Below are 14,214 nucleotides of genomic sequence, written 5' to 3' on the forward strand. Positions count from 1 at the left end.
GACTTCTTCACAGAACACAGACTGTACTCCTAGTTCCCCCATCTTCAAGACAGGGCTCTTTTCCTCTGGACTACAACCAAGACATCATCCAACTGAGATACCATGAACAAAAATGGGATGAAATGCCGATGAGGATAGAGAACATTTTGATCATCTACCCAGGCCAATATTCTACCTATAATTTCCTTTAGGTGGAAATTCCTCTGTAGAGTAGTCTAATGTCTTCCTTAGATAAACACACATGCCTCTCAGATATGGGTATTTATTTTTGTAAGTAGATAGAAACATTACAGAGATTCCCCTCTACTCCACTCTCTCAACTCTCAAGTCAGGAGTGTGGCTGGACCCTCCACCGCTGGTTTGGGCAGAGGCTCCAAGGACTTGGGGATCACTGTGAACTTGCTACACAGATGAGGGTGTCTGAATCTCCAGGCTTCAAATCTGTGATGTTCAGGGAGGTGTATATCTTGTCTTTGTTCAGATGCTGTGAATCTCCTTTCCTCATTTTCTCCACTTGAGAGTCTGGGAATCAGAAACCCTAGGGTTTTTCCAGGACACTATCTGTACCCCATGAAGTACTGGAAACAGTGGTCTTCTTAAGTGCAGTTGAGAGAAGAGCTGGCTCTGTCCTGAACATTCAGTGACTCAGCTCTCTGCTCCACCTTCAGCAGGCTCCTCATCCCTGTTTAGAAAGACATCAGCCAAAGGAGATGAGTTTATGGGCCCTAACACTCCACCATTATTTGTTTTTTCATACTACTACTCCCCCACTCAAACCAAAGATGAGCTAGATGGAAACACCCTCCCATCCCATGGTCTCGCCCTATCAGTCTCAGCAGAAAATATCAAATATTGCTTTCCCTGTTGCCAAAATCAAAGACAACCTCCCATAAAAATAATAATAATAATAACAACAACAATACCCTCATAGTCCTGATGAAGCCACAGGAGCACTAGCAAGATTGCCAGGAACTTTGTCGTTATTCCTGTCTCCCTTGGGCCCCCAAAGGACCCAACTCTGAAAAGTGATAATGACCCAGAACCTCTGTTTCTGCAGAGGTTCACACCAATCAGAAACAAAAACTCTCTCCATCCCCTTCTCTACCGTCATCTGCATTCTCCTTGCCATACCATCCACAACAGGGGAATGTGACGAAAGAAAAGAGAAAGAGGGACAATAGAGAGAGAGAGTGAGATGGCTAAACTCCCAGGAGACTTGGAAACCATCTTGTAGGTGCTTGAAAATGACCAAAGGTGTGCTCAAAATTTGTACGACAATGAATAATAATCCGACACTTGGGCTAAATTTTTCAAAAGCTGAGAAACATGTTGTTCACATTGACTGTGTGCAGTGTGCATGTAAGCGTGTGGAGTGTGTGTTTGCATAATATGTGCACATGTGTGTGTGCACTGTGTGTGTGTGTACACACACGAACTGAGGGGCACCAGTGAGCTAAGAAACAGTAGCATAAATACCAAGATTGCCTCATTTTGAATAACGAGCAGCTCAGGGACAATGGTGACATGAAGACATTGCACTGTATGCCTTTTTATAGTTTTTGAATTTTAGATCATGTAAGTGGAATACCTATTTAAGAAATAAATAAGATCAAAAATTTTTTAAATAGTAAAAGGATGCATGGATTTTCTAATACCTTCTGAAAATAAAATAAGCATTTTAGAAAGCACCACTTTTCAGCTTCCCCCGGGCTGTGGTGCCCACCCCAAGGGGATACTGCACAGGTGCAGCCCCGTCTGTCTCACTGTGTGTTACTCACGATGCAGTAGTACACAGCAGAGTCTCTCAGGGCAGCCTGGGGCAGGCTCAGGGTGCTGGACTTCCTGTCGGCGGGGATGGACAGAGATGCCACTTCATTTGTCACGTTTTTCTTAAATCCTTGAATAAAAAATTGTGGTCCCTTGCTAGGGAACTGTCGGTACCAGAAGATGTACTCATCCGTAGCAATGTTGCTGTGGTTACAGGGTATGTTCACCTCTTGTCCTTCATATGTGTCAATGAAGGCGGGCTGGGTGGTCTTAGCAAGGCTCAAAGTACCTGTGGGAGTAAAAACACAAAACTAGTCCTATCTGGAAATCAAGGTGAATTGAAGATCCATCTCAGCACCCTGCAGCTTCTCTCTCACGGTCAAATCCACCCCACACCCTACTTCCCCACCATACACAGACACATACAATTTACTTCTCAATTTTCAGGACAAATTTTTTATATTTATTCCAAGGACTCCCAGGAGCACATGTATAGACGGGACAGGTCTAATTTCTCCCTCTTATGGATGGACCTGGGGCTCACTAACCCAGAACATCTTGATTGCACTAAGACACCCCTCACATAATGTACATAACTGCCTTGAGAAAACAGGACCTCAAAGCCAGCCCTCAACATCTTGGATAAAGAGCACTGGTAGCAGGTGAGGTTGCAGATCCCTGTCCAGATCCAGATTCCATTCTTCTTAATCCCAAAATAACTCACCCAAGATCAGGAGCACTGTCAGTCTTGTCACCTGCCTCATATTCTAGGTGTAAACCAGGACCCAAGGTCTAGGCTCTGTTGCTGAGTCTGAGCCTGGGCCAGGATACGAACCAGGGAAGAGACACAGCAGCACCTTCCAGAGCCCACACTAGCAGCCCTCACCCGGGGCTGTCCCCAGGAGCCAGCCAATAGCAGGGTGGCGACTCCTCAGAATGGGCTTCCCTTCAAGCTTCAACTGAACACTCTGGAAGAATAGGGGGTAAAAACTTCCAGCCAACAGCATAGCAACCTGGATTTCCCTTTAGATCTTTGCTAAGGTCTAACCCCTTATAGATTTGGTCCGAAAGAAGCAAATGCAGGAGAGGGTAGATTCTGTCAGGCTCCTTATTCACATCACTTTTCCACAGTCCCAGAAGGTGGCCATCTATTGTAGTCATTCTGAGACACATGGAGCTCTGAGAATAACCGTTCTGACTTGGTACTTTATGCCCAGAAATCCTCCACTGATCCCTGTGTAGCCAGATGAAACAGAGAATCCTAATCTTAGTCCACAAAAGAGCAAATGAGGCCATCCGAACTGGACCTTTCATCTCCTGACACCCTGGTGTCCTTTTATAATCTCACTAGGTTCATATCTAACAGCGACTTCTCAGATCTCACTTAACAAATGTTAAAAACGGGAGCAGACCCCTGACTAGTCCCTACTGACCAGCTAGGGAAGGACATTTGAGGTGGAATCATTCCCCTAACCGGGGAGGAAGTGAAGTGCAGAAGAAGAAAAGACACAAGTTCATAGTCAGACAGACCTAAACCCAAATCCCAGCTCTGCCACCTTGTGACCTTGGGCAACTCATTCCTCTGAGCTTCCGTTTCTTCATCTGTAAATTAGGAACCATAATAGGCACTTTAGAGTCAGCCTATGGTATATAGTCAGCAGTGAGTTGTAGTTCCTTCCCATCTCCTTCCTTGTCATCTGAATCACGTGCAGTTTACCACAGTCGGTAGAAAGCACTTGTATGGGATTATATACGTGACTTTTTTACCACCATTCACTCTTCCTTCAAGAAATGTCCGATATAAACTCAATAACAGTAACACACACAAAACATTTTTAAATAACAGCCATTCAGGAAAAGAGTCAAATCGAAAGACACCATAATGTTAATTGAATCAGTCAATCGCAGTAATCAAAACATGTTAGATACTCACATTAACGTGGAAAAGATAGTGGTGTGTTGTTTGAATTCTTTGATTACATAATATTGGAACAGAAAATCACTAGAAAATATTTGGGAAGTGCCTCTTCCAGGTCTAGAATTGCCCAAGGTACTGTGAGTGAGCAATTTTTCCATGCAAAATCTCAGTGAGCGCCGATGACTTCTAGGAACGTTTCGAGAGAATAGATATCATAAAGCAATGGAATAAATAACCAGCTTGCCCTCAGTATCAAGTGGAGGAGAAAGGAAGTATTTATGAGGGAGCTGAAGATGCTAGGATACCTTGTACAGAAATAAAACATAAAAGGGTTACAGTTTAGACTCAACTCGTTGCAACAGCGACCCCTTGTGGTAAATATACTTGGACAGAAGAAATGTTTCACAAAAATCGCTAGATCTCAGACCCATGCACTTATGGAACATCACATTTCTTTTTTTAAATGCAGTAGCAGCTAGTTTGGCTTGGTCGTGTGGAGCATGGAGTCTATTTTATGGGACAGAAGAAATACTGAATGAGGAGTTAGACAAACTGGATTGTAAGCAATTCTCTGGATTTGCTGGTTGTACAATTTGTGCAAATCATTTCCCTTCTGAGGGGCACAGTTTCTTTATCTGTGTAAGAGAGATTACAGGGCTCGGTTAAACGAGCACAAGAACGTTCTTGCTAAAACACAGTGTTCTATACAAACACAAACTATGTTTAACGTAGGAAATGTCACAAGATCAAAATGATCTTACATTTTCAGGCCAACAAATGGAATTTGATGTTTCTGTGTCACCATCTATTATCTCACTTAGGAGAACATTACTGGATATCAAGCAACTAGAGGAAGAAACACCAAAAGTTTTTCTATGTCTCAGCCTTTGGAATGAAAGTAATCATTAATTGTTGTGGTGTTGTGTGTTGAATTGTGTCCCTCCCCCACCCCAAAAAAAGATATGTTAGAGTCCTAATCCCCGGTACCTTATTTAGACATAGGTCTTTACAGAAGTAATCAAGATAAAAGGAGGTTATTTGGGTGGATTCTAATCCAGTATAACTGATATCCTTTTAAAAAAGGGAAATTTGGATACAGAGACAGACACGAATAAAGGGAAAATAATATTAAGAGACACAGGGAGAAGATGGTCATCTACAAGCCAAGGAGAGAGGCCTGGAAGAGATCCTTCCCTCACAGCCTCCAGAAGGAACCATTCCTGCTGACACCTTGATCTTGGACTTCAAGGCTCTTTGGACTTTAAGCCACCTAGTTGGTAGTATTTTGTTATGGCAGCCCTAGCAAACTAACACATGGTGCTAATAATTATATATTGTATATGTGCTCCTTTGAAAAACATCTTTTGTGTTCAAAGGATCTGGATAAATGCATAATATGCATTAATGCTATTTGCTATACACATATGTATATACATATAATAAAAAATCAAAACAATTGTTAAAGCAAATTCTAGAAAGTTCCGGAGGTTGAGAGGGAAAATCATGCCCTATATAGCAAGAGCCATCAAACAGAGGAACATTTTAAATTTTTTAAAAGTGGGTCTTTTTCTGGTTATTAAAATAATGAGTTCTAAATACAGAATTTGGAAAATATGAAAAAGTATAAAATATAAAAATCATGCGTAATGCCATGTCCCAGAAATATGATTGAATAATATTTGGGTATATTTCTTTTCAGTCTTTTGTCTATGCATAAATATTTTTAACAAAATTGGATTGCATGTGCACAGACACACACACATTTGGGTACTCTAGGTTTTTTTTTAACTTAAAGTTATTTCCCAAACATTTTTGCTTGTCAATAAATATACACAAAATTTCAATTTCAATGGCTTCAAAACATTCCATGATAGAGATGTACTATAATTTATTTATCAATTTTCCTAGTATTAAATATTTGGATTTTAGAAAGACTACTATGATAAACACCTTTGTATGTAAATCTTTGTCTACACTTTCAATTATTTCTTCAGACTAGCTTCTACAAAGGGGATTTCCTGGATTAAAGAATAAGGATATTTCCATACTCTTGGTAAGTATCAATTTACTCAAACAATATTTGTGGAGTCCCTACTTGGGTCAGGCACTGAGATAGGCACTGGACATTCAATGATGAGAAGGACCCAGTGGTCTAGTGATAAGGAAGAGAATTTTAAAAGCAGTGATAGTCCTCTGATAACTGCTGTTATAGGGAAAGTACCGAGTACTATAGGAATATACAGGAAGAGAAAGTGCTTTGGTTGTGGGACTTCAGGAAGACTTCCCAGCCGGGGTGACACATGAACTAAAAGCTAAGGGAAGAGGAGGAACGAACCTAGTAAAGAAAGAACCTGGGCCAAGTAGGAAGAAGTAGGAAGTAGGAAGGCAGAAGGAACAGTATCTGGACAGACCTAGAAGCAAGACAGTGGATGGCACTTGAGTAGATGGTGGTGCCATTGTTTCATATAGAAAATGAAAATAGAAGGAGTAAGTTTGTCTTGTCTTGTTTTGTTTCATTTTGTTTTGGGAAGGGGAAAAGATGAAGAGCTAAGCTCTGCACCATTCAATTTGAGGTGCCTCTGGATTCTTGCAGAGGACCCAGTGAAGCTCACTATGCAATCAGAAAAAGATTAGAGGAGGGAGGACTGGATGGAGGATAAGATGGTTCTGTGGAGGGTGGTTTCTCCTGAGGGGAGGTATCCCCCTAGCATCCAGGCAGGGGCAAGTTCTCACGTGGATGGAGCAAGTGGCTGTCTACACCCAGTGTTCTCAGGAAAACCAGGACTTTTCTGCCTCCCAAAATGTTTCTCTACCCCTATCTTCTCTAATATGCTTAGAATTATATTTTAGGGACAAAAACTATGATTCCACAAGTAATAGAAAAAAATGTTGTTGCTTAAATACAATTTAACCACAATGTAAAGAAACAATATTAGCTCCTTTCCTAAAAACAGGTTTTCAGGTATACAAGATGGTATTAGAATACAGGTCCAACTGATGTGGCAATGGCCAAGGTAAAGTAGCTTAAACAAGATGGCAGTTTATTTTCTTCTCATGTTCAGTCCAAATATAAGAAGCTGAGAGAAGATATAGGAGCTCTTAGTGTTGGTGACTGTCTTAGTCCATTCAGGCTGCTATAACAAAAATATCATAGACTGGGTGGCTTAAACAACAAACATTTATTTCTCACAGTTCTGGAGGTTGGGAAGTCCAAAATTAAGGTGCCAACAGATTTGGTGTCTGGTGAGAGCCCACTTCCTGGTTCCCGGACCACCATCTTCCTGCTGTGTCCTCACGTGGAGGAAGGGGTGAGGGAGATCTCTGGAGGCCCTTTTATGAGGACACTAATCCCATGCATGAGGGCTCCATCCTCATGACCTAATCACCTCCTAAAGGCCCCACCTCCAAATACCATCACACTGGGGATTAGGCTTCAACATATAAATTTTGGGGAGAACATAAACATTCAGTCTATAGCAGTGACCTAAGTATCTGGCTGCTATGCAGCCCTCAAAGCCCCCTTTTATTTGGAATCTAAGACATAGTTTTACATATGCGATCTACACAACAATCCTTCCAATTATCTCACTTTTATGAATTAGGAGATGAGGCACATAGAGTATAAATGTCTTGTCCAATGGCACATAGTTATCTAGAAGAATAATCAGGAAATAGAAAACGCTTCCTAATTCTTAATTCAGTCCTCTTTCCACAGCGTTCTTGAAGTGAGATAAAAGGAGGAATAAAAAATTAGTATTGCAAAGAGAAACTCTATGGAATCTCTAGTTTTGCCTTAAGGTTACATGGTTGTAAGGAAAATTTTCCAGTAAGCATAAGAAAAAAAGAGCACTAGGTTAACTTTCCTCCTCGAAGTAATACAAGCCAATTACCAGGACAAAATGACAAAACAGAACATCTAAGGAAACACGGTTGTCTCTCCCAGACACTCAAAACATGGAGAAAATATAGATTCCCATTTCCCTACATGACTCCCCTCCCACCGCATCACATGATGAAAACAAGTGTCTGAGGGCTAGTCTGACCCTGGAGAGTCTTCCTGAGAAGGAAATATTCTCGAGAGTTGTGTGTCTTTGACTGAGAAATAATTTCATTTGGGTAGGGAAATGGTATCAACACCTTCCAAGTCTGGGAAATGACTGGATGGGAAGAGTTTGTTCACCGTTGTACTCCCAATGACAAGAACAATGCCTGGCACGTAGTGGGGATCCTACAAATAATTGTTGAATGAGTAGGTAAATGAATGAATGAGTTGTAATTGTGTAAACACCCTTCTTTCACTTGCAGGACTCGCATAAAACCTACTTAAAAGTATCAAAGGCAGAAGCAGACCACGGAGCGAGGTTGATGGTGTAGTATGCTGAGAATAGCCATTTACCCCAAAATACATTTGGGGCAGTAATAGTACACAATGCTCCCACTCTTAGACATGAGCAAACAATGTCCCTGCTCTAGTTGTGCACTTTAAAAAGCTCAGCTCCAGCCTTCTTTTAGCTGCTCTTACCCTAATCCCTATGAGAAATCCAAAGAGCCAAGGATACATGGACCACTGGAGTCTAAATACCTCATCTAGACCATGCTCTGCGTACTCAGGATCCCAAAATTCCCTGCACACATGTCCCCAGATCCACTTTTAAGGTCTGCATGTGCTTCTTCCAAAAACCACCTTCCGAGATGCAGATAGCCCACTAGTGTACACAATCCTCGGCTCAAGGGGCGCCAAAGGATGCCTGTTTGCAGGGATTATAGACATCTGGACTAAGGTCCACATCCTTGTTTGCAAGGTGTCCACATCCTTGTTTGCAAAGCCCCTCAGGTATGTGATGGACTTAGGGATAGGAAAAGAAGGGGAGTAGATCACAAGGTGTAAGCCAGAGGCTGGAGAGTGACTCTCCCTAAAGGAGCACATTATAGCACAGAACTACAAGAATAGAGTTTAACAACAGACCCAGGTATATTTGGGAATTTAGTGTACTATAAATGTAGTATTCCAAATCTATGGGGCAGGAGTGAGTTTTTCAATAAGTGGTATTCCTATCATTGGTTATCCATTTGGAAAAAATAAACAAATATAAGTCCTTATGTAAAAATTAATTTCTTTGGGGGCATACTTCTTTGACCCACGTAGTTCAAAATGGAACTGCTAACTTTTTGCAGAATCATCCCCCCAGCCACCATTAATTGGCCAAATGTGCAAGCAAAGCTGGGCTAATCCTAGCAACCCACACCCACAACCACCACTGGTTAGTCCTAGGAAGAGCATGTGACTCACATTGAGTCAACCAGAGCCCTTCTCAGGATATTCTAAATTGGAGCAAGAGAAAGAGAGAGAGAGGAAGGGAGATAGACACATGGAGGGAGGGAGGGAGGGAGGGAGTGATGGAAGGAGGAAAGAAAGGAGGGAGGGGGAGGAAGAGAGGGAGAGAGGGGGAGGGAGGGAGGGAGGAGCATCAAGTCCAATCCTTCTCAATGGTGTACATAAGGAGATGTGAGCACAGGAGCTGTAAGCAGCCATGTGTAGAACTACATGTTTAAATCCTCTCCTGGTTCAAATTCTCCTTCCATTATGCATTCTCTCTCTCCTTCTTCCACAGCTAAGCTACTTCTATTTCCTCACTGCACATTGCATTTTCTGCAATCCTCTATCTTAGCACTTACAAAACTGTTTTTGAGTTGTTGATTTACTGCTCATTCCTACAACCACACCTTTTTTTGATAGGGACCATTTCTGGAGATAGGGCTACGCCATCGCTGAAATCACAGTCTCATGCCTCAAGGAGCCTATAGGCTGGCAGATAAGTGGAGTGGATAGACCATGCACTCGTGAGGCAGAGTGCCTGGGTTTCAATCTGCCATTTAATAGTTTTGTGACTTGAGTGAGATACTTAAATTGTCTGTGTCTTAGTCCCTTCATCTGTAAAGTGAAGCTCATGATCATGGTGGTGAGTGAGAATTTAATGGGTTTGTAAATATTTGGGATCACGTCTTGCACACAAGGGATTCAATGTGGATTCAACCTTGGCACAAGGATCGTTTCTTTCATCTCTTTATGATCAGTGCTTAACACAGTACCTGGCACATAAGGATTCAATAAATATTTGTCAAATGAACAAATTCTGTGGCTTTAAATTGTAATTTAGTTATAATAAGTAACGTGACCTGGAACCACACCACCCTCTTGTGGAGGGACATAAAGCCTTCAGGAAAATGGTTTTTACTGTTCTCGGGGGTTTGTGTTCAGCTCTCCCTGCAGCCCCCACCACTGTGTCACTCCCAGCACAGAAGTACACAGCAGAGTCACTCCCGAAGACAGATGGTTTCTTCAGGTGGAAAGAAGTTTGGCTCTTATTAAATTCAGCCTCAAAACCGTTGCTGCCTTTAACCAGGTTGTCCCCTGTGATGTATTTCAGAAGGAACTGGAGGCCTTGGTTGGGATATTGGACGTACCAGAAGAGATAAGGGCTCCCAGAAAATGAATAGGTGCACTTCACAGTGAGTGGATCCCCTTCGGCCACAGTGACCTGATCTTCCGGCTGAGTCACCGACTGAGCTCTCAGCCCACCTGTAAATTAATCCACATTGCATCAGGGAAGCTGCTGAAAAGAATGTAAGCAAATAACACAGGTGTAAAATGGGAAGGGGATATTACTCACTCAGTGTGAAGAGAATTGCAAGCGTTAAGATATGTGCAGAGGCCATGGCTTCAGCCAAGCTGTCTGGGGGCTCCTTTCCAGCCCTCTTCAGCTGGAGATATGGCCCCACCCCAGAGACTGGGCTCTCAAGGGGGACCAGCACCTCTGTGTCAGCACAGCATTTTAACAGATGGCCCTTCTTCAGGGAACCTGGTGCTTCCTGGCACCTGTGTCTCCTCTCTGTTGAGAAAGCTCTTGGTTCAGGCTCCTCAGAGCTCTGTGGGGAGCAAGACTGCTGCTCCTCCTGCACCCAGGACAAGCCTCACACTGCAACACCCCCTACAGCCCGCACACAGAACCCCGTGACTTTTCCATCAAGTAGCCGGTGCTTCCAGGTCCTATCACAGGACCAGACCTCTAGATGTTTACATTTTCCATGGGGGGGGGGGGAATTTGGTGTCAAGGGAAAGAAACAGGAGTTTGTGAGTCAAAGTGGAAAAAATGCATGCTGAGTGCATCAAGCTTTAAGATAACACAGAGACAGAAAGAAGGGAAAGAGAATATTTTAATAGGATAGGAAAATAAATAGAAAAAAGGGAAAGTATAGCTTTGGGTGACGAGGGAAAGAAAAATTAAAATGAGAGATAAGAAAAGGCAAAATAAGAGAAAAGAGTGAGACAAGAGAAGAGAAATGACAGGAAAGAATGAGAACCTTGTTCTTCTCTTTGGAAATAATTTAGAGCTGGCGTCTGTGTAAACCTCTTTGACCAAAAGATAACTCAGGTTTCTCTCTAGCTTGGGCCTGTTGGGACCCCTCCCCACAATGATCTTTAGTTAAAGATTCATACAAAAAGAACTTGAACTTTCTCTTGAAACATTTTTAGAGAGAGAAAGAAGAGATGGTGTTATAAACACCTACCGGCACATTTGTTCTTTAAACAGGAGATTATAAAAAATAAAAAAAAATTAAAAAAACTTCTGTGAAGGAGTTGCAAAAATGGAGATTTTTCCACACAGAGAGGCTACTTAAAAAAGAATTCAGGGGCTGGCCCATTGGCACAGTGGTTAAGTTCACACACTCCACTTTGGTGGCCCAGAGTTCACAGGTTTGGATCCCGGGCGCGGACCTACACACTGCTTATCAAGCCATGCTGTGGCAGGCATCCCACATATAAAGTGGAGGGAGATGGGCACAGATGTTAGCTCAGGGCCAACCTTCCTCAGCAAAAAGAGGAGGATTGGCAGATGTTAGCTCAGGGCCGATCTTCCGCACCAAAAAAAAAAAAAAAAGAATTCAACTGAAGTGCATATTGAGTAAAAATTGATGGTCAACTAACTTTGAGGTATTACTATGTTGATAAAAAGGATCATTTTAAGAGGAGGACAGACAAAATTTTGTGCTAAAAATGGCGCAATAGCAGCAGAGTGATTATTCAATAGATTTGAATTTAAAGGAAACAAGCAAGTATCAATGTAAAGACATTGTTCCTCTGATTTGCCTTATTTTTCCTTTAAATAATGTCCAAATAAATCATATATTTTGAGGGCCGGCCCCGTGGCTTGGCGGTTAAGTGCGCGCGCTCCGCTGCTGGCGGCCCCGGGTTCGGATCCCGGGCGCGCACCGACGCACTGCGTCTCCGGCCATGCTGAGGCCGCGTCCCACATACAGCAACTAGAAGGCTGTGCAACAATGACATACAACTATCTACTGGGGCTTTGGGGGAAAAAATAAATAAATAAAATTTTAAAAAATAAAAAATAAAAAGATAAATCATATATTTTGAAAAGAGGATAGAAAATCTCTTTGCTTTGAATCAGGAAAAAAAGCAGAACATAGCTGAAATCTTGGCTAAGGATTTCATAATTTAATTGCTGAAACCTCGACCCTATGATAATGTCTTTCTTTGAAATATGTAAATTATCTTTAAATACCAATCTTCAAGCCCAAGAGACCTGTGATGAGTGGGAACATATAATAAATTTCTTCTCCCTCTGCCTAGAGCCTAAGATGGGTGTTAGTGTTGTATCTTTGAGGGTCCTGGCAATCACCTCAAGAGGATGATTGGAAAAAAGCTAAATGAAAGGAATATTTTAGGGATAAGGGAGTCAAGATGGCGGCGTAGGCAGACTCTGAACTCACCTCCTCCCGTGGACACAGCCAATTTACAACTACTCGTGGAAAAATTACCCCTGAGACAGAACTGAAAACTGGATAAGAGGAACTCCTGCAACAACGGACAATCCTCTCTGAGGTGGAAGAGGCAGAGACTCCCTTCTGGAGAGAAAAAACGCCGCCTTCACAAGCCGCCAGCGTCACGGCCGCCGGGAGCAGCTCACAGGTACGCACCCTCCCTGGAGGCGCGGGGCCCTGAGCCGGGGAGCGCCCCCGCTGGGGGCATTTTGTGGACCCAGCACAATCGACACCAGCGGCATAATATCTGACTTTGCCTGCTACTAAAGCATTGGGTAGCACCCCCAGAAAACCCGGTTCACAAAGAAACTAAAACTGGCTCTTAAAGGGCCCGTGCACAAACTCACCCGTTCCAGAAAGCATCCTAAAATCACCAGAAAGAAAGGTACACAGTGCTTCGGTGACAAGAGACTCACCTAATAGGCCCTGAGTGCATCACGGTGAGGGGTGAGACCTCTCCAGGGACTGGGACATTGGCGGCGGCCATTGTTGTGGCCTGGTGTGAGCGTGCTGACACAGACGCCATTGGAGTTCTCCCTGAGACCTGCTAGCCCAGGGTCTGCTCCACCCACTAGAGCACCAATTTAATCCAGCTCAGCCAGGGCAGGCAGCCCACCCTAGAGACTGGCCCCACCCAACAACAAGCCCTCAGGCAACGTGTGGGCCTGCATAGATTGGTGACTGGATTCTCTGCAGCCTGGCAACTGAGCTGACTTGAGCGGGGCAGGGTGTGCACAAGGAGCGGGTGGAGAGTGTGGGGCAGTGGTGGAGTGTGTGGGGCTCCCGCTGTGGAGAGACTGGGTCCACTTGCAGAGGTTGGGGCACTCACACAGGGCAGGACTGTGTTGACTGTGTGTGTGGACCTGTGGGCAACAGGGCTTGTCAGCTGCAGAAGACTTGTGCTTCTCAAAGACCCACATAGGAGGTTTGCCCCACCTTCCAAAGCCTGAAACAATTGGGTGCTCCTGTGCCTGAGGGCAGCCCCACCCAGCTGCAATCCCCAGAGAGCTGACAAGAGACCTAATAGGCTAGAGGTTTACAGCAATTGTAAGGCCCTGAGCCTAACAACCTGCCACACTGGGGGCCTACTCACTTAAAAGAAATACTGCAACACAAATGTGGTATTAGAACTTACAGCCAACTGTACTGGGGCTCCCCACACCTGATAAAGAGACTGAAGGGCCCACAACAACTACAAGCAGCTGAGCATTACAACAGCTGGCCAGGAGCATAACTCAGCCTCCCTGGGCGCCTATAGGGAGAGCTAATAGGCCACAATAGAAGGACACACGTAGCCCACATAGGGGCCACCCCTGGAACATTGAGAACTGAGGGAAGCACACTGGAAGCATCCTAAGGCATCACTTACATAAGGTCCCCTATCCAAGAGCAGGAGACGTAGCTGACCTACCTAATACATAGACACAAGCACAGGGAAAGAGGCAAAATGAGGAGGCAAAAGAATACATTCCAAGTAAGGGAACAGGACAAAACCCCAGAAAAGGAACTAAGTGAAACAGAAATGAGCAACCTACCTGACAGAGAGTTCAAACTAAGAGTGTTAAGGATGCTCACTGATCTGGGGAGAAGAATAGATGAACTCAGTGAGAATGTCAACAAAGAAATGGAAGATATAAAAAAGAACCAATCAGAAATGAAGAATACAATACTGGAAATGAAAAATTCAT

At 43.5% G+C, this 14,214-nt stretch overlaps 1 long non-coding RNA gene across 2 annotated transcripts; it reads right to left on the reverse strand.

The window, feature by feature from the left end:
• Window positions 1–226: 226 nt before the first annotated feature.
• LOC101403200 (uncharacterized) lies at window positions 227–13,174 on the reverse strand. Of its 2 annotated transcripts, none has more exons than XR_015549961.1 (4): window positions 12,943–13,174; window positions 10,151–10,265; window positions 1,779–2,056; window positions 227–682 (listed from the first exon to the last, which is right to left on the reverse strand). It is a non-coding gene; the product is annotated as an uncharacterized LOC101403200 (long non-coding RNA). The 2 variants fall into 2 exon arrangements; XR_015549962.1 differs by lacking the exon at window positions 12,943–13,174 and adding an exon at window positions 10,357–10,684.
• Window positions 13,175–14,214: the final 1,040 nt, after the last annotated feature.

Source organism: Ceratotherium simum, chromosome 3, assembly GCF_057802395.1.
Source record: "Ceratotherium simum simum isolate JZ-2026a chromosome 3, ASM5780239v1, whole genome shotgun sequence".
Taxonomy (NCBI): domain Eukaryota; kingdom Metazoa; phylum Chordata; class Mammalia; order Perissodactyla; family Rhinocerotidae; genus Ceratotherium; species Ceratotherium simum.